We start from the raw sequence: 20,841 nt of genomic DNA, 5'->3' as shown, positions 1-20,841 counted from the left end.
AACAGATTCAACAAAGTAACACATACAAATCTTGGAAACGCTTTTTTATACTCAACACTAATCATTTATCCTCTGCTCATCCCCACATACCATTACCAGGATGACTCTGATCTGCACTGACAATGCCCTTAACATGCCAGAGTTGTGAGGCCTCATTCCTGCACTTAAGAGGGTAAAAGGACACAATAAAACTGACAAGTGAGGAAATAAAGTAGAGAGCAGCATAAAACTTTTTAAGTGCTCCTTAAAGCATATCATGTTTCTAATTTACAGATAAGAAATATTTGCTTTCCTCTACAGGAGGATAATCAGTAAGATGAAAATGCAACATCTAAGGCACGAGGTAAAGCAGTGCCCATAGCAGACTCACCAAACAGGTGCCCTCATAGCTTGAGGATCAACTGCCTTGAGGATCACCAGAACAGAAGAGCACTTGCCTGATTGTGCTTTTTATGGTTCGTATGTGTCTGGGTGTACTCAACCCTTCATGAAATGCAACTGGACAATAATGTCAGACTTCACATTTGAACTGATGATTTGTAGCAATATGCAATAAAACTTCAGGCAAACCTGACGGCAGTATTTTTACTGCAATAAGGTGCATAAATCTATGGTTTCGATTATTCATTAAAAACAAGCTACAGTAGCCCAAATTCCCTCTTATGTCAGTTTGGCACAGATAATGATTAGCAGCTTCAACCACCCTCTCCCAACCACCGTAAGTTTTCACCTTATGGAAATAAACATTTTGCAACAGCCTGAGCTAAGGCAGTCAGCTCAAAACACCAAAATGTTAGCTGTCCTCCATCCAGATTTTCAGCTGTGAATAAGGGATTAAGGGATTTTTTTATCTACTCTTTAGTCATGTTCATTCTGACCATTCAATTTTGATATTTGGCAACCCTGCTTTTCGTACTCCAATTGCTTACAAAACAGCTCAGGGAATCTGACTGTTACCAGGAACTCCTACACCAGAGTCTTTGTAGAAAGAACACAAAACATACAGTTGATCAGATTAGAAAAAAATAAAAAATAAAAAAAATAAAAAATAAATCCCTCTTTGTATTGGATTTGTTTCCAAGAAAGCAGGAAAAGGCACAGATGAATTTGAAACAAAGAAGCATGCAGAGGCCATAGCTCCCAGTAGACCAAAGGTAGTTGCAGCAATCTTCTGGAGCCTTGAACCACTGGTTCTGAAAGGAATTGCTGCAGGAGGATTCACGGACTGATTTCAGCAGAAGCCCAGGAAAGGGCAGAATCCATCTCCAGCCTAATTATAGAGGGAGCACTGATCCCAGAGTGTTCAAGACAGGAGAAAGATAGACAGTCCTAAACTCAGCTCAGAAGCCCTGGGGATGGTCACTGGAAGACAAAGGAGAAAACAGAGAAGAATGGAGCAGGGAGACAACCACAGAGCACAGCTCTGAGCTTCTCAGGTTAAAGCTCATTGTGGGGTGTTTACATCCCATAGCATTTGCTTAGACTTGGATCACTTTCTGTTAATGGGTCAAACTTCACACAATCACCACCCTTGCACAAATTTACACCTAGAGATATTAAAGCAACTTTTAATACTATTTTTTCTCCACACCTTAAAATTTTTATAGAAACTCCATTCTTCATGTGGTCCTCACAATGGTGTATGCTTTATAATGAGCCTATAAAAGGCTGAGTCTCATTCAAAAACTGAAGATGCTCACTAGTTTTAGTTAAAACTTTTTATCTAAAGAGATGTACTTGAGGTAGTGAAATTCTTTTCATAGAAAGAATTTCTAAGAGAAATTCCCCATTCTACATCTGGAATTTACACTTTATAAGAAGAATTAGTCAGCAATCTTCCAGATATTTTTTTTCAATTTCTCTTCTTTGTTGCATGGAAAGGTTCACTTTTGGTAAGAAGCTGAGTAGCTTAGTGTGGCAGTTTCTATTTATGAATGGCTCTGGACTGAGATCAGATTCTTTGAAAAGAAGCTGCTTAAGAGGTTTGCTCTCTGCCCCAATCTTAAATCAAGTCTTGCCACAAAATGGTAATGTTATTAAAGGTTTCCAAGGGAAGGGGAAAAAAAAAAAAAATAAAAAAAAAAAAAGATTCCATTATAAGTAGTTTGATCACTTCATGGACAGTCTACTATATGGGTTTAGAAAAGCAAAGCACTTTTTGAGGAAGGTGAAAAGTCAGCACCAGAATAGGAAAATTTCAGTTAAAAAAAAAAAAAAAAAAAAGAGTCGTCATGCTAGAAACTGGTCAAACAAAAAAATACATCTCAAAGATATCCTCTCTTACAAACTGAGAAATAGTTCAAACACTAGAGCTTAAGCGGAACAAAATCTTTAGGGAGGGCTAATAAGTTTTATTCAAATTCACGGCTTCTGAAGCCAACAGAGTGTCTCCCAGAACTTAATTTTGCGATTATCCCACAGTGAAATGTTGTGAAGTGGTATTTCTCCTCATTCCAGTTCACAGGTTCAATGGATACTAACTAGTGGAAAATACAGAGCATACAGAAGTAGCATCAATGTCACTGTGCATGCCATCCAAGCAGAATGAAAGAGCTTTGAACCTGCAAATCCTCTTGAAAACACTTGGCTGAGTTTTGTTTCAAGAAGAAAACCATAGATGAACGGAGCTTTGCTTAGGTGAAGATTTTTCACATTGTTTTTACTGTGAAGACGCATTACTATTAAATACTTTTTCTCATTTAAAATTGTTTACTTGCCTAAAATACTGATAACTAGGGTTCTCATTTTTGTCTTTTACTGCCTGCCACCTAAAAGATATGAAAAGAATTTGTCAGACTAAACAATTTATACCGATAATTTGGAAGTAATAGTAAAGGGAGTGGGCATTCTACTTATTTTTTCAGACATAAACTGACTTTGTATCAGTAAAAGTGGAGAAAGACTTCAAAGAATTGCAAAAAAAACTAGGACAGAGGCCTGCATTGGTGAAGGAGAAAGACACATAAGAAACCAAGTATAGCTTCAGCACCCATATGGGAAAAGATGCTGTCCTGGAGAGAGCTTGAAGGTAATCACAAGGACCAAACGAATGGACAGGCCAGAAAATAAACATACAGTTAAAAAAAAGGGGGGGGGGGGGGGTGTTTAAAGGCTGACACACTGATTTTGTTCTATATAAGAACAAAACAAAAACTTCAGATTTTTTTCACATAAAATTAAGGGGAGCTAGCCAAGAGCAATCCCTACATCCTTGATTAATGCTAATGCAGCCAACACTACCGGGTCCTTTGTGATGAAATAAGTTCCTCTAGAAATTTCTGGTATTTTCTATTTTGAATTCACTTTGATAGCTCTCACAATGCCATGATACCATCATGCTGCATCTTTGATACTTTTAGCTTCACATTCTGTTACCAAAAATATGGCATAATTTGAAAGGACCGGTACTGGTTTTTGTATGCATCATGAAAACAGAAAATTAGTTGGTAGCTTAAAAATACAATAAATACAAACTCTATCTCATGGTCTCAGTTAGAGCCAGGGGAGGTTTAGACTGGATATCAAGAAGAATTTCTTCACAAAGAGGGTGGTCAAGCAGTGAAATGGACTGCCCAGGAAAATGGTGGAGGAATTTAAGAGGCGTGTGGACGTAGTACTAAAGGATGCGATTTAGTGATAGGACTTTTCAGGTTGATGATCTTGAAGGTCTTTTCCAACCTGTATGATTCTATAGTTGTACTTCTTAAAGATGAGAAAAAGACGTAAATACAACATATTGGTCCCCTCCCCCAGCACTCCTCTGCCTGCTTGTATTTAAGCATGAAATACATTATGACAGAAGCTAGCCCTCTTCGTCTATCTCTTGACCAAGAGTTATATGGGTTACTAAGGTTAAATGTATCATGAATTAAAGATTTGAAGGTATTCACATCTTCCTTGCATATAGATTTCCTCATAACCTGTCTTGGGTTTAATTGAACAATTTGTTATACTTTGGTATTAAAGATTGTCTGAAAATAAAGAGAAGCTTCCTTATGAGTGAAATATAGCAAATATGGTTTAAAAATTACGCTCTGCAGAAATTTCCTTTTTGAATATAAGAGCTCTTCTTCCACCTATATGCCATACCAGTGAATATTATTCACATCCCAAAAAGAACATACCATTAGTGTTTCATCAGCAATTGCTGTGGAGCCAATCTCAACAAGTCAATTTCACCTGCGGTAAAACCTGGCTGACTTTAAGTCAGATATGGCCAATGTCAGTGGAGTTTCACCAGGATAAATCTGATACATTATCTTTATTCTGCAAATAGTATTTCTTTACAGAGATTGAAATGCAGCTGCACAGAACCAGAGGTAGTTTACTATCTTAAAAAAAAAATGTCCAAGTAGACAAATATTTTAGTTAATGGACTAACATTAATTGAGATATAAATTAGTTATGATACGTTTGCAATCAACCTGCATGCATAAAACACTGGAAATATTTTGAGTAATTTATACAAGCTATGTTTAATAGCTCACTTGTTCCAATTAAAAGAATCTACCATGAAAAGGGAAGAGAGCAAGAAAATATCGGTCTTGTGTACATTAATATTTAGTGCTCTGCTACATCCTCCATTTTTTACAGTTCTGCATAGCCACACAATCTCTTGAAATATCTGCAGTTGTTTTTTTGTTTGTTTGTTTTATAAGCACATTCCTAAGCCAACACAAAATAAAGCAGATGTTTTTTATAAAGACTGCACCTTATAAACTGGTCCAACAAATTCAGCCTATTTTCCATAATCAGATAAAAGAAGAAATGTTAACACTTCAGCCACATCTTTTATTTTACTATATGAGTTATTTTTGAGAATTTGAGAATATTTTAATATTCACCATACAAACTGTGCTATTATAAGCCTGATTATGGATAATATGTGTATATGATATCTATCTAGAGAGAAGGCTCGGGGTTAATGTCAGTTGTATTTTTTTTAAGGATATTAGTTTACATTTTAAAGGTCTGACTCTCATGATTTTAGTCCTATTTTCACTAAAACAGGAATTACATCTGTTTGGATGCTCCCCCACTTTCTGAGAGAAGTATTACCATGTCTTTGAGATATCAATGTTCAGAGGAGCTGGATGCAGACCACTCAGTTATGCCTTTGAATGCTGTCATTACACCTCTCACTACAAATATAGACGCAGATATGAAATACACACAATGAACATGCTCCCTACACAGCTTGCCTCCAGGTTTTGTCTCTCTAGGAAGTATTTTGGTTTATTCTCTTTCTAATTGCAACTCAAAACTACTCATCTTGCAATTCTCACACAAAGGTTGAACATAATGTAATTTTATACCCGCTGTAGGCAATCCCATGTATCCAACAGTTAATATGTTCAGCCATCCAGAAAGATTTCAGCCTTATCTAGACTTCAGTCCCCTTCACCATTAGAGAGATGAACATACTTTTATTACATGAACCAACCCAGAGAACAGAGTGACATTTGTGACTGCAATATTTAAAGTCCAGCAATATGTGTGGCAAATAACATGCACCATATGGGTTTTCTTGAGTAGTGGTCAACATAAGAATGCACTTTTAGAAAATATTATTATAATTTCTTAATAATTACTGGGAGGTGGGGAAGAGAAGGCTGTTTGCTCTGTTGACATATTTTCCACTCAAACTTTAAAGCTTTGCCATGAGCACTATGATGACATTCATTGCATTCAAACATGGAAATGAAAGTTATGAGTATGGGCATCTGTCTTTGAGGAGACATGTAATTTTCCTGTTGGTCGTAATCACTACTCTGTCCCTTACAAAATGTACTTCTGTGGGCTTTTGTACAACCAAGACTTATTTTTTGTTAGTGTATATATCTACACGAATACACACTGGGTTATGTTCAACTCCACAAACACCTTTTATGTGCACAAGTGCAACGTTCTTTTCAAAACTATATACATCTCTACAACTTGCTTTCATCCCAGAAGAGGATTTTATTGTTGACAATTAACCTGCTTGAAAGAAGTTTTCTTCAGCAAGTGTCACAAATTTATTCTTGCATGGCTTTGATCACCATTCCTGGTAATAAAAAGAAAGATGCAAATCTCCTGATCACCACACCTTCATTTTCAAACTGAATGAGAAACGGATTGTTTTAGTTAACAAATGAACAGGCAATTGGCAGCATATTTCAACCTCAAATAATTTAACAGTTCTGCAGCAGAATAACAGGAAGTCTCCTCTTACTGTATCCTTTGCTCTAGCCACGGAAAAACAAGCTGCAAAAAAATGCCTGATTGCTCTCAGAAATTCATTAACTTCTTGTGCACCTCCTATCTTTACACTATGAAAACACTGGCAGTGCAACTAAACTTTATGAACTGAAGAAAAATGATGACCTAGTTCCAAAGCATGTAAGCACCAGAACCTGAAATTGGTCTGAGAGCTGTCTTCCCTGTACCTGTAAAACGCTCTAAATATCATTTCATTGCCCATTTATTTTTTCCTTTATCAAGCCAACTGCCATTTTCTGCATACCCTGTTTTCCAGAATTAATAAAGATGATTTTCCATCTGCTGCAGTGGTCCTCTGAGACATGGGAGGTGAGTATGCGTAAACACCTGTCTGACTGAAGGAGAAGGAATTCCTCTCTTGCTATGGAAAACAAAAACACAGCCACAAACAAAGCCCAGAAGCCAATGCTTTTGCAGGCTCTTAGCAGTAAACTCAGTTACCTCCAAATCTCTACAGCACCAGTTTTGTTCTTGGAATTCATTAAGTAATCAATTAATAGGAAATTGATAAGAATTTAGTAACAAATACAGGGGAAACACAAGGATGACATTTCAAGAATATTTTAAATTTAAAATTCAAAGAGCTAATCCTGCCAATAAATTAATAGCACCATAATTTTAAGGAAAAATTATCCATTAGAAATAAAGAAGAAGCAAACATGGTTGGTTTGCTTAATTTTTCTGCCCTTTTTTTTTTTTTTCTTACAAGTTTCCTTTTTGATGAATCCTTGGTTAAAATCAATTCACTGTGTAAAGACAGACAAATGGATCAACAGCAGTGATTATGGGGCATGCTGATCTGACTAACGTGTTATTAACCCACAGATTTATTAGTCTGATTTGGGAGTCTATCTACTTCTCTCACAGTGAACAGTTTAATTACCAGTCCAGGTCTGCCTGTTTCTTTCTTTCTTTCTCTCTCTTTTTTTTTTTTTTTTTTTTTTTTTTTAAAGCAATGCTGCCCCCATCTGGGAGTACAACTTGGAATCTATTACTGTTCATACTGTTTACAGCACTGTATCCTGCCTGAAGCATATTAATTGCATTTACAAGTTAATAAAAATGTATCTTCCAGAGTAATGCACTTGCAAAATGTTTCTGATAGATTTTAATTCGAAATTCATAGAGAAAGACTTCAACTCAGTGATCTGAAAACCAAAATCGTTCTTACTGGATACACAGATACTGATTAAATGCAAGGTAAACATATTTTGGGATGAGTAACTGATATGCAATGCTAATTATTTTTACTCCAAATTTTTCTGAGTTTTCAATATTTTTGTATAAGATAATATCAGAATCAGGTAAAACACAAAGTAATTACATTTGATAATATATATAGTAGGTAAATGTATAATCAATAAAAAGATATAATAAATTTGTTGATATTGTTTATTATACGTATTAGCATGATACACCAAATGTAATTAATGTATCAGTAAAGTTATTACTGGTCTACAGAACTGAGCATGTGTAGGTAAAATGAAATTAAATCATTTTTTTTTCCCCCAGCAAACATGATTTTATCAATAACATATTTCAGAATACAAATTGTAACATCACATGTGAACCTACTTGCTTATCCCTTTTTAACCCCTTTTTCCCCCCAGAAGGCGGGGAAGAATCCCAGGTTGGAGTTTTTAAATGTTCTCTGTCCTAAAATCACAGTGAACGTCTGTTATGTTGCACCTCAAATGTTGTCAGCCAGCAGATAAAATTTCTGAGGAACGTGGTACAGGAGAACAAATCCAATTCAGTCTTCACTGACTATATCAGCTCAAGCTCTTCAGCACCCACACACTGCTCTACCAAAACTGGGAACACAAACTCTTCCCCGCGCTGAAGTTCTGCTAAGCGCACTGTGGCACAGGGGGAGGGCTGTCAGAGAGCTGATCATACTCATCCTCTGCTGCAGGAGGACAGATGCTGCCCCAAGACACGAGCAGGCAAACCTTGGGCTGCTCTCATATGCCACCTGGGCACAAGACTTGCACGTTGCCTGAGCAGTGCAGACCTGTCGGATCACATCCTGAGCAATCCATCCCGCTGGCTGCTGCGGGAAGAGCAAACATTTAGTTCTACACGCATGAACAGAGCACGCAATCTGACTGAGGTCTGTATCTGTCCTGTGGCTATACATGTTCAAAGAAGCATAATCACCATATGTATTAAGTTGCAAGGCGGTGAGTACTCACCGGCGCATTGTTTAACGCAAGTCATTTATCAGCCAAATAAATCTAACCACGTGCAGTTTGCGATTTCAAGGACTGCGGGAGAGTTACCACCAGAAAGGCAGTACAGAAAAGGAAGAGACGAGGCAGGACACCACAGCTGCCTCTTGTGAAGCACATATAGTGCTCTTTTCTCACTTTAATGAAAGACCTAACTTGTTACTGCCACAGTCCAGACTATCCCAAATTTTTCAGATTAGAAAAATATTCCTTTACACTGCTACCTCAAGTAGCCATCCAGATTTTGATGTTATCCTTCAGATACCTCGTTCTAAAGTGTGAAGAACATTTCCTACATTAGACATAAATGTGACACCTCTCTTCTGATACAGTGAGCCCTAACAATTAAAACTTAGCCTGAGAACACTCTATCCAAACTTGTAACAATACACACAAATAAAACTTCTTTTCTCTGTTAAAAAAAGACAAGACTAGCACAATGCTGTATCCGGAATATTTTGTACAGTGACTAAACTATTGTTTGAACAGATTTCTTTTGGGCCTTGTGAAAAACTAGCTTTTCATTGCAGTATGAGTTCATTTATTGTTACATTCTACAATCTACATAAAGTTTATGGCTTTTTTTCCTAATACTATGATAAATATTTGGTACTGCATTACAAAATAGCAAACAAATGATAATTTTACCTTCTGCTCTGTATTGCTATAATTACTTCCCTTAGGAGCACAACCTAGCCTTTTGTCACTTTGATAGCACTGTTATTCTCAAACAGAAGCAGCAGAACAACTAAAGGAGATGGATGAATACGTAAAGAGCTTTTAATCACAGGCATGAACATACCTAAAGCAGCAGTGTCATTCTTCTTCCGAATAAGGTGTCTGTGGCTCCACATCAGACATTTTAAATTATCTAAACTACTGAGTAAGAAAATCTGAATTCTGGCTCTGTTTTAGACAAAAATAAATAAACTAGAATTGCAAGCACCAGAGAACCAGCAGCTATACACTAATCAAACTGTGATAAGCAGTCAGCCATTATATACAGAGTGTATTTATGCTTTGCCATTGTCACTGTGGGGTTAAAATAACTGTGAAATATAGGTTAAATGTAATAGAATCAATGTCTTCTTCTCTTCTTGCTCTTTCTTCTATTCCAGTCCTATTCAACGACCATTACTGACTACCTTTAATACTTAACTCTGCTTTGAAGGGGAGGGGGCGCATACTGCAGGAACACTAGATATCACCTGATGGTACCATAAAATTCTACTTTCTTGGCAAAGGAATTACTCTCACCTTTACCTCTGCCCCCCTTTACAGATACTTGAAATCACCAAAAACAACAGTGAAAAACTGCAGGAAAAAAAAAAAAAAACTCAAAATCAGAAATAAATCCACCTTACATATTTCAAGTGTATGATATCGAGAATATTCATAACTTAATCTCAGTCTTTTTAATCAAAGGGTCATTTCCTGTACAAGACTGAAGAGCATAGCACAATATGTACCATCATTATGCGGTGTTTGGGAAAGAAAGATTCATTTGCAGGGAGGTTATAAAAGATAGTGCTGGAAACATGCTACTTTTTTCCTCTGTGTGAAAAAAAAAATAAAAATAAAAAAATAAAAAAAATCTTCCATTATTTGAATTCTTTATGTTATACAAATTATTTTTGTATGTAACCATGGATTCTAAATAAAAAGAAGAAGAAAAGTTTGAAAACACAACCTAATGAATAAGTAAACCATTTAAACATCATAATGCAATATCTGAGAAAATGACACATTAATCTAAATCGGAAATTTGATGTTACAGATCTACAAGACCAAGATTTGCCACTTCCTGGCGTCTGAATGCTTAACTGAGCAAATATAACACTACTTTAAAGCCAGCCTTGTAGATGACATATTAATGAGCTGAAACCTGATTTAAATAGTATTTCACCCTTCCAAAGAAAATTTGGCTCACTATTGACTTCTTGCTGTAATACAATATAATCACTACTTTGAGGAGGGTCTAGTATATAACATCACTTTTTGTTTGAAGTCCGTAGCAATACTGCCACTGATTTCTATGGACAGTATTGCATCTTGAATATGACAAATATTTTTAACAATTGTTAATAAATCAAAAGTAGTCTGAAGAAGAATCTGAGTACTATCATTAAATATAATTAAATCAACTAAATTGATCTCAATCAATAAATTAAATATAATTAAATCAACTAATCTCATGAAAGGCAAAAATACTAGCAATTGGAATCTCAGAATACTGATGTTTTGTAACCTTTTGGGGGAGGTCAGAGGGGGGCAGCCTTTGGCATTCTGGTTGCTGCTGTAGTTCAGCTTCCCAGAAGACAATTTATAGTTAATTACCAACCTCAATCATATTTGCATATCATTTTTCCTAAAACATCCTTTCAAGTACTGCTTTCGAGATGAAATTCAGTTTCTTGTCAGCTAGAAGTGAATACTATCAACTGTAATATGCACTCATAAGATACGTATTTTTATGACATTTCTGATTTCATAGGTCACTGAATTAGAAGCATGATGAAAGGATATGACTGGACCATTGCTGCTGAAAACAAGCTATCAGCTGATGTGAATCAGCTGTAAGGAAACACTCCAATACCTGTCACATCCATTGTCCCAAAGTGATTGAACCATCCTCTTGCATTCTTTTACCCTGGAGATACACATCCTGTTGCATTCATGGCTGCACAACAGGATCATGCATCCAGAGGGTCAAATACAGTTAGATCAAGTCCTTGAGGTTTCTACCCTCTAAAACCACCATTTCTTACATTTCCTCCCCTGAATGTTGGAACATTCTATTAACATTTCTTCACAGAACTTCTCACAGAATAAAACATTGCTTCAATGTGTAAAAACATACTAAGTGAATTAGCCACAGAACCTAAAGATGCTTCCTCTACAAAACCAATTTATCATAGTTGAGAATTTGTGGGAAAAATCCAGTTTTCTTGCTCTGCCACCACAATGGGATGGAAAATTCCAAAATTCCTTTTGACAAGTAAGGATTTTGTTTTCAAAAGTCCAGAAATGATAATGGTAGAGATATGAGAAGCTTTATATCCTTGTGTGGATTTTTAATGTGTCTTGATCTAGATTATTTCAAATAAGAAGTTGATAATGAGATTCTCCTCATCAGAATGTGAAAAACTGGCACAGAAAAGCTGTAAAGGAGAAGGTTAAACTTCAGGAGAGTTAAATGACTTTGTATTTGTGAGATTCTGCATTTATACTGGTATACTGGTACTGACAAAGAGCATTTCATAAACCTGATTCAGAACTTTGGTATTACTTTATCATGTAGTGGACAAAGGAAACAAAGGTATAAAACTCAAGATCCCTTGGCTTCTCCTCATGCACTAGGAAAAATCTGATTCCAAAGTGGAGACCTTGAAATGTTTGCACTGAGCAGCTGAAAATGCATCCTAAACTGCACAACTTCAAAATTCACTCCAATAAATTTGCTTCATTTTTGTTCTTAAGTGAAGCAACTCAGACCAAATTAACCTGAGGTCAGAAAAGTCTTCTGGCCCTGTCCGCAGAACTGCCATGGTAATTACCAATACTGAAGAGAGGACTAACCACGAGGAGGAAAGAGATTTCACATCTATCTCTTGATCATTTGCTTTCTTCTATCCTGTTTATAGGAGCAGAAGCAGTCAGCTGGTTTAGAATTAGCAGATACAGCAAGACGTATAGTTTGGGGGGGTTGTTTTATTTTTAAGAAAAAAAAAAAAAGTACGGAAGAATTGTGACATTTGACATCTTACATTTTAAAAGCTTTTCATTCCTTGACATGTAAGAGAAAGTACAGATGAGAAAAGAATATATCCAATTAGCGCTGCAATATTAGATACCAACCTACAAACAACATCATGCACTTCTTTAGGTGAAGGTACCAAGGAAAATCCTGAGAATGACCTTTGTAGCTATGATTTTTATATACCTTTATTTGGTACATAAAATAAAATTGCTTAAACAAAAAGCAACACATGAGAGGCAAAAACAGATCTCCATCTGTCAGGGTCTAACTCTAATCTAGCTCTCATCATTCCCTTCTTGGAAAGAAAAAAATATGTTCATAAAACAACATGTAAATCAAAGTTATCACATAGTCAGTGATAGCACCATCCATATCAAAGGATGTAGCTTGGCATTTCTGGTCTATGCTGTTTTGCTCAGCTCTTCATATTGGTGCTACTTGTTTCCTCCATGAATAATGCTCTTTTGGGCTGCTGGAATTCCAAATACACCTCTGTAATATCTCCAGTTGTGAAACTAACGTGTCCTAATCTACCTGGTGACCTCAGATTCAGTTAAGTACCTCATAAAGATAATTAAATCCAAGAAAAACTGGCATCTCATGCTCATGTTGTTATACATCTAAACAATTACATACACTCTCTTGTAGCTACAAAAGTTTTAGGTCATGTGAACTTGCATTGCAGCATACAATCTGGTTGTGATTTCTTCTATTTTAACAAGACTGACCACGCAACCAAGTACCTTATTCTGTTTTCTAACAAGCAGAGTTTCAGCTGACAATACCATGTGCTAGAACAGTCCCTGGATGGCCTGTACTTCGGTTTGGCAATTCATAAGGATCAAACCGATCTGTACTTACTACACTTAGTATTTAATAGAGAATTTATGCAGCAAACTACGTGTTTAGGAGTGGCAATCTGACATCTAATTTCAGGACTGTGGAAATAATACCCATATGAACAACCTCAGAGTAATTATTTTACAGGATACACAAATACTTCAGTTTCAGACCAAGGCTGTTAAATTTAAGTATGTTAACATGTATAACATTCTTTTTCATATACTGAATGTCCAATATTAATTTTAACATTTGCTTAACAGCATCATTTACTTCCTTTCAGGGAATCTGGCCTTTCCTAGATCGTTTCCGTATTTTCACATAGTTTGGCTTTTTTTCCTCTAAAGTTCATTTTATATACAGCAGTTCCTGTTATTCTATGATAGCATGTCTGATGATATGGTAGTTTTATTTCCTGGCATATTTTCAGCCCTAGAATATGTAATTTCATTTCCTTAAGCAATCCTGTCTAGTTTACAGGCATATTTAGTAAGCACGTTCCCCCGCTGTGCAAGCTGAGGCACAAACACCTGTGTATGTTCAATGTGACTAGGTTGTATATCCTTTATTGGAACTTCAGTTACAGTGTACTGGTTTCTGCATGACTGGGCAAATTTATAAGCATATAAGATTCATTTGTCTTGAAGGTGATAATGTAGTCACTAGATAAAACTGTCTATGGAAAACTTCTCACAATTACTTTCCTCTGCTGAAAAAAAAAAAAAAAAAAAAAAAAGAAAATAAAAAATGAAAAAATACATTTTGTTTCTTCTGAGATATTTTCCATTTTTACTTTCAGACTTCAGCACACCTGAACTCACTTCTCACAATTACCTTTCCAAAAACTGGACAGATTAAGACAGGGTTTTGTTTCATGATTTGTGAAATTATCTTCCTTTTTTTTCTATATAAACTTAGTTTGATTATATTATAAACTGCTGCTTAGATTCAAGGCTAACATTGCCTCTATTTTGTCCAGTTTTAGTCTGATCTCATTCTCTGCAGCAGACAATTTCTCATTGCTTTTTCCACAACCAGTCAGGATATTCTGGCAATCTTTTTTTTTAACCACAGTCCTCCATTATAACAGTTTCACAGTAGAGTTGCCACCAGCCTCAAAACCTGCTTAAGTCTCAAATCTTTCAAAACATTTCTAAAGTTTATTGATCTTGTTTCGCTTTGAAATCTCTCAAAAATTCTTTCCACAAAGCACACTATCATTCCTCTTTCTTTTGCACAGTTTGATAACTGGATTGCGTGTCACTTATTAAATACATGCATTTCTGTAACTTCACTGACTTACAAGAAAACTTTTATCCTTTATCCTACCCAAATTGTCTGCAATGGTTCTTGAGTGATTAAGACTGTCCAAAGTTTGTTATTCAATTGCCTTTCCCATCTACCACTCTATTTCTACTTCCAGCCTTGATAATGATTAAAGAAAATTCCAAGCCAGAACTAATGCCAAAGGCAAGCCTTTATTCTGCCTACTGGAAACTTAACACTCAGAAAGAAAACCAGAAGAGAAAGTAGTATCTTTAGCCATGCAGCTGATGTATTTCTCTAAGACTACTGCCCACGAGTTGCTCACAGGAGAAAAAAAATAAAAAAATAATTTAAAAAAAAAATGTTATTTTTTGCTGACTTTTCATTCTATGGGATGTTGCGCAGTGAATTCCATTTTACACAATGCTTTTCAACAAACGGTTGCAGCTTTTCAGCACAGAGCTGCACTTCAAATGTAGGTCAACAGAAGGTAAGACTGCATAAAAGGATCATTGCTAAGAAATGAAAGCCAACCAGATATTATTCATCAGGATTTTTGAATTATAGGTAACTGTAAATACAATATGAAATTATAGAAAATGATGAAAGGAGCATTGAAAGGTTGTGGACTTTCAGCAATAGAATTGCTTATACAGGAGTGTTTCATCATGAAATATCCACTCTAAAATGTGTAGATAGCTACTTTCTTAATCCTCCTTAATAGTCCACTGTCATTCAGACACCTTTTTTGCTGATCTCAAAGAGCTTTGTTCATCCAATTAAACAACACCAGAGAAAAGAGACAGTATGCTCTGCCTCTGAAATACAAAAATATCTTTTCAGAAATATGAAAAATGTTCTTTTCACCAGTAAAAATTTCAAAATGAGAATTCTCATCAGCTTCACCTAAAATGCCCTAAAATGGAGCCCTGCTGAAAGAAACCCAGTGCTTCCTAACTTACTAAGCACAGAATCTTTTTTATTCTTCTTATTATTTTTTTTTAAGTATTAGAAGTTAAATGCTTGAAGGGACAGTATTTTCCATATCTCTAAAAACAGTGAAATTACTCTGATATGTTCCTGGATGCCCACACATTTCACTGCTACCAAGGACACAAGGCTAAGCAAACAGTGCTTATGGTCAATTACTAACAACATTGGTTTATATTCAAGGAGCACTTGAGGCTCACTGAGTAACTCCAAGCCTCACTATGAACCAGCTATTTATGTGTTAAAAGGAGGCCACAGTACCTTCCTCCCAGATTGTTTTGTTTGTCCAGGTGAAGCTTATAATCAAAGTACAACCTCTTATTATGTATATACAATAGTAGAAAGTTTAAAAAGAACACAGATTTTCTACCTCTAAAGGACAAAGCACAGAAATATATTGTACTATTTTAAGCATGTTCTATTATTTAACTTCTCTTCCTTGTTATATTACATGACCTATACTAATGCACTGTTAGGTATAACATAGCTAAGTCAGAACATAATTAACTCAGAACACTATTAGGTATAATGTAGCTATGTCAGAAAACAGTATTGGCAGGGTTTTAAAGGGAATATCTAGGCCACATCCCTATCCTAATCCAGGATCAAGAATGCCTGAACTAATCTGAGATGTATGAGATGCATGTCTAATCTCTTTTTACATCCTTTGATTGAGGGTCCAGAACTTCCCCAGACAGTCTATCTATCCATTTGCTCCATGCTTACAACCAGAAAGCTCATCCTGTCTAATTCTCCTTACTGCAGCATCAGTCACAATGAGGAAAAGGCGTGCAATGTTAAATGGTAAAGTGGATGAAGTTCTGAGTGCTTGGCTGAGAATTTCCCACTTAAGTCAAAAGGAGAAGTTTTTTTAATGTAATTTAAGCAGTTTAAGGGCCTTTAGTCACTGCACACAAGTCATACACACAACCTGCTTCAGCATACAGTACTGCAGCAGATTTGTAGACTGCTTGTATATTTGACAGCCTGCACTTACCTGACCAAAATAAAATTGAACCAAACAAACAAAAAACAGGTCATGAAGAGAATTTACTCCTGAGAACCCATAAAAGAAATCACTACAATTGTTCAATGGTAATACAAGTTCATAGTCCGGAGAGACTTTGCTCTGAGTTGCGCTATGACCTTCAACACATCAATCAAATTGAAAATAGGTTGTGGAAAAAAAAAATCTTCATTTTCAACTTTTTTTTACTGGAGAAGCTCAGAATCGGAAGGAATCCACTCAGACTTCAAATGCTGCTAGACGGATGCAGCAAGAGACATCTTATTGGTGTTCCTGGAAAGTAGAGTGCTTTCAACTGCAAGGTTTTTCCTTGTGAGGAGAGAAAAAAAAAAAAAAAAAAAAAAAAAAAAAATTAAATTCAGCAGGTGTTTATTGGTTCTCTTAAGGAATAACTAAATTTAGGTCACACCATGGACAGTGAAAACTGGCAGTCCAAAAAGAACTTGAGATACAGAATTTTAGTTAAAAAAAGAATGGAGATACAGTCAGAACTTGGATTCTGCCTTGAAAAAGTAACTAACCTTGATTCTGACAGTTCTACAACTACTTTATATTAAAGTCAGGGAAATCCTGCTGGTAACAGACATCTGCGTACTTAGTTGTTGTACGCAGTTTTGAGTATATTTTTGTTGTTTTTTAAGCAGTCAGATTTACCACCATCTCCAGCTCAGTTCTTCTATGGGCCATATGACAAGTGGGCTTACAGGGTGCGAAAGTAAAAAACCCACAACTGTGCATCTAGCAGCTTTAATCCACACAAAGCCAAAAATCAAATTTTAATTAGTGAAATAGCTTGAGAAATCACGTTCCCATACTTTGTTCCTGATCCTGTGGAATTTCATAGCAAAGCTACCATTGACTTTAAAGCAAACAGTTAAATTTGGCATCCTCAGACCTTTTTCCAACTAATTTCTCTAAGGCTGGGTCTAAAAAATGAGCAAACAATTGATGTGTTTTTCAGTCATGTTTACTCAACTGAATGAGCTCGATATGACTGAAAAGTTCAGTTTAGGAGTCAGCTATAAAATCTAAAGCCATGATAGCTGACCAGATTAAAGATCTGTTATTCATATTAAGTTCATTCAACTGAGCAAACAAGACTGAAAGACAGACACCTATTTGCTTATGAAGACATACCCTAACTATTTTAGCAGGGGCACGTCATGTTGATTTTCTAGCAGAAAACGTAACAGAAACATTGCATGCAAAGCTATGACTCATATACTGTATCCAAAAAACTAGTCTTTTATAGAGCCATATGTTCTATAAGCATTTCGCAATCCACAGCAAAATGCAAGCTGTGATAAAGAAGGGAGTCTATGGACTGTTTATGATTTTGGTTTGAGACTGAATTCCCTGCACTTTTAAAACTACAAATACTATTTCAGTCACAAATTTGTGGACTTTTTTATCTCCACTTCAAATCAGGAATTTGAAGATACAGAAAACAGTGAATAAGTAACATAATACATACAAATAAGTAAAATAGTAAAATTAGTTGTAATACACCCCAGCAGGTAACTTAGACTCAGTGTTGTTCTATTTACTTTCAAATACCATGCAATTTTAGCAGAAAAGGCTACCTGACTAAGATAAAGCACATATAAGGGAAAAAAAAAAAAATCTAGAGAATATTCTAGGTAATTCAGACCAAAAAAGTGTGAAGAATCAAAGCATACAGAGACTTATATCATTTGTCAGGATCTGCATGCATCTTCTACCAGCTGTACTTGTTCAGAGTATCTTTTTGAAAAAAAAAAAAAAATCACAAATACAATTTCCTCTTTCTCTACAATTTTCAATTTTCTCTAGTCCACCAAGAAGTAGATAAAATAGTAAGCAAAAGCTCTTGGGAACAGACTGCTTTAGAAACAGAGACACTGAAGCATCAGCACTGGTCCTAGAAGCCTGAGCAATTAGATATGACACTCCATTTCCTTACTGATATAGGAGGCAGAGTGCCTAGATGTTAAGCATTAGGGTCAAAAATGAAATGAAATAATGCTGGAATGTATCTAGACCACAGAGATATGGATGCTAAATGCAGGAGGTTGGTGAGTGTTTGGCCTGTTCAACCATGCACAATGAAGACAACAGACCAGTTCACTTAAAGATTTTGAGGTTCAAGTTTAAGTGGAAAAGACAAAACTCATGAAAAAACTGAGAAAATAGTCTCTTCTTTATTTCTAAGACTGAAATTGAAGGACACACGTTTAGAAGGAAAATGTTTTAGAAAAAGTCTGGCTCTTGAAGAAGCAAATGGAAGCAACTCTTTTCCCTAGAGTCAATAAATACCATGGTCAGGGCACACAGTGAGAGCTGAACCACCTAAGGTTTTATCTGCGACTTTGACATTTGTGCACTAATGCCAAGGCACTTATTTTATCTATCAATTCTTATTTATAATTCAAGCTATTCAATAGTCTGGTACAGTGAAGTTTCAGGCCCTGTATTACAATAAGGAATTTTCAGCAGTGGAAGAGTTAGACTGTGAGATAAATGTGGGTTGGTGTTTAGAGGGCACATCAAAAGACAGAAAGGAAAGTGCACCTAATTCAGAAACCCATATATCATTCCACTGCACTCAAAACAGTGAGCAACAGAATTATTTAAATAAGTTATTTCTGAATTAAAAAGTAATAAAAATTCTTTGTTCAGAATCCCAGAATGGTTGAGGTTGGCAGGAAGCTCAGGAGACCATCTGGTCCAACCCCTGCTTAAGCAGGGCCACCCAGAGCAGGCTGTCCAGGACAATGTCTAGGCAGCTTCTGAAAATCTTCAAGGAGGAGACCCCACAGCCTCTCTGGGCAGCCTGTTCCACCCACACAATAAATACTTGCTTCCTGATGTTTAGATGGAACCTTGTGTGTTCCAGTTTGTGCCCTTTGCCTCTTGTCCTAGCCCTGACCACCACTTGAAATAGCCTGGATCCATCTTTATTATACCCTCCTAGGTGTTTATAGACATTGATGGGATCCCCTCTGAGCCACCTCTTCCCCAGGGTGAACAGGCCCAGCTTTCAGCCTCTCCTCACAGAAGAGGTGCTGCAGTTCCTTGGTCATCTTGGTCACCTTCCCCTGCACTCTTTACAGCGTGTCCACGTCTCTCTCCTAGTGGAAGACCCAGTACTGGACAAAGCACTCCAGGTAGAGCCTCACAGGTACCAAGGAGAATGGAAGGACCACCTCTCTGGACCTGCTGGTGTTACTTTGCCTTATGCAGGTAAGAATACAATTAACCTTTTTAGGGGCAAGGGCACATTGCTGACTCATGTTCAACTTGGTGTCTAACAGGACCAACAAGCCCTGCCTTGGTTCACAATATATTTTTGGACTTGTGTCATTTTTACATGGGCTTTTGTACAAGGATGCATTTCATTGGGTTTTGTCATAATGACAAGACAATGCTGCAATTATGCCAGTTTTATCAGTGCTTGCTGTGTTAACTGCTCTGATATATCAGTAGATCCTACCAGACATACATTGAGATTACTCATTATACATCTAAACAAAAATGTGTCAACTCACATACAGCTAGTACAGTGGTCTCCACCTCCCTGATAAGCATTTGTTGTTTGATAGGACAACTATTTTTGGACCATCACTACTCACTGTACGGAAGACAAACAGCCTTCCAGATTTCAGTGCTTCCTTAGAACCCATCAGTCACAACTGACAGTGTTTTAAGGGAAAAGGGAAACTGTTTTAAGGGAAACAGTTACAGAAGTCTGATTTCAGAAAGCATCACATAGGGGCCATTACTAAAACAATAAAGTATTCTTTGGTCTTTGTTCACATGAAAGTAAAAACAAGAGGAGAGAGTTAAATTCACGCTTGTACCAGAACATGTGACACGTGACCACTTCCAGAGAGTGGTTTTCATCAGAGCCCTCACTATACCAGCAGACATGGAAGCCTAACAGTGTTTTATTGCATATGTTATCACACTTCTTTACTTTATTTAGCAAGGCAGATTAAGACAGCAGGAGAAATTCAAAGCTAGGAAAACATGTACCTGTAGCAGTGAGAACATGTTATCTCAGATATTAATGTGACAGTTGCTATTGTACCATTCCTTAAACCGCTAGTAACATTTTATAGTTCTGTCTATCCTGCATTATATTTTCCTACAGCATACTGAATTCTTAAGGTAACAAGTCACCATCCTTTAGCATTAAATCTGTTTCTAAGTTCCATGCTTAGTGATTCAATTCCCCCTTTGGATCTGCCTCTCTTCAACAATATTGAAAACAAGAAAGTAATTCCTTTATAAACTTTTAAAGTTAAATATATTTGTGTTGAAGTAGTTAAGACTGTATGACATGCATGCTGTGTACTATGTAATTTATCAGCATGAAATGTATTCTATTTCCACAGCTTTGAAGATTGCTGAGTCCATCATCTTCTTTTCTATTGCTGGTCAAATACCCTCCAGTGCTGCATCCGTAAAAGATACAGTAGTACTGT

This window comes from Oxyura jamaicensis, chromosome 4 (genome assembly GCF_011077185.1).
Source record: "Oxyura jamaicensis isolate SHBP4307 breed ruddy duck chromosome 4, BPBGC_Ojam_1.0, whole genome shotgun sequence".
NCBI lineage: Eukaryota > Metazoa > Chordata > Aves > Anseriformes > Anatidae > Oxyura > Oxyura jamaicensis.
This window is presented reverse-complemented; position numbering follows the sequence as displayed.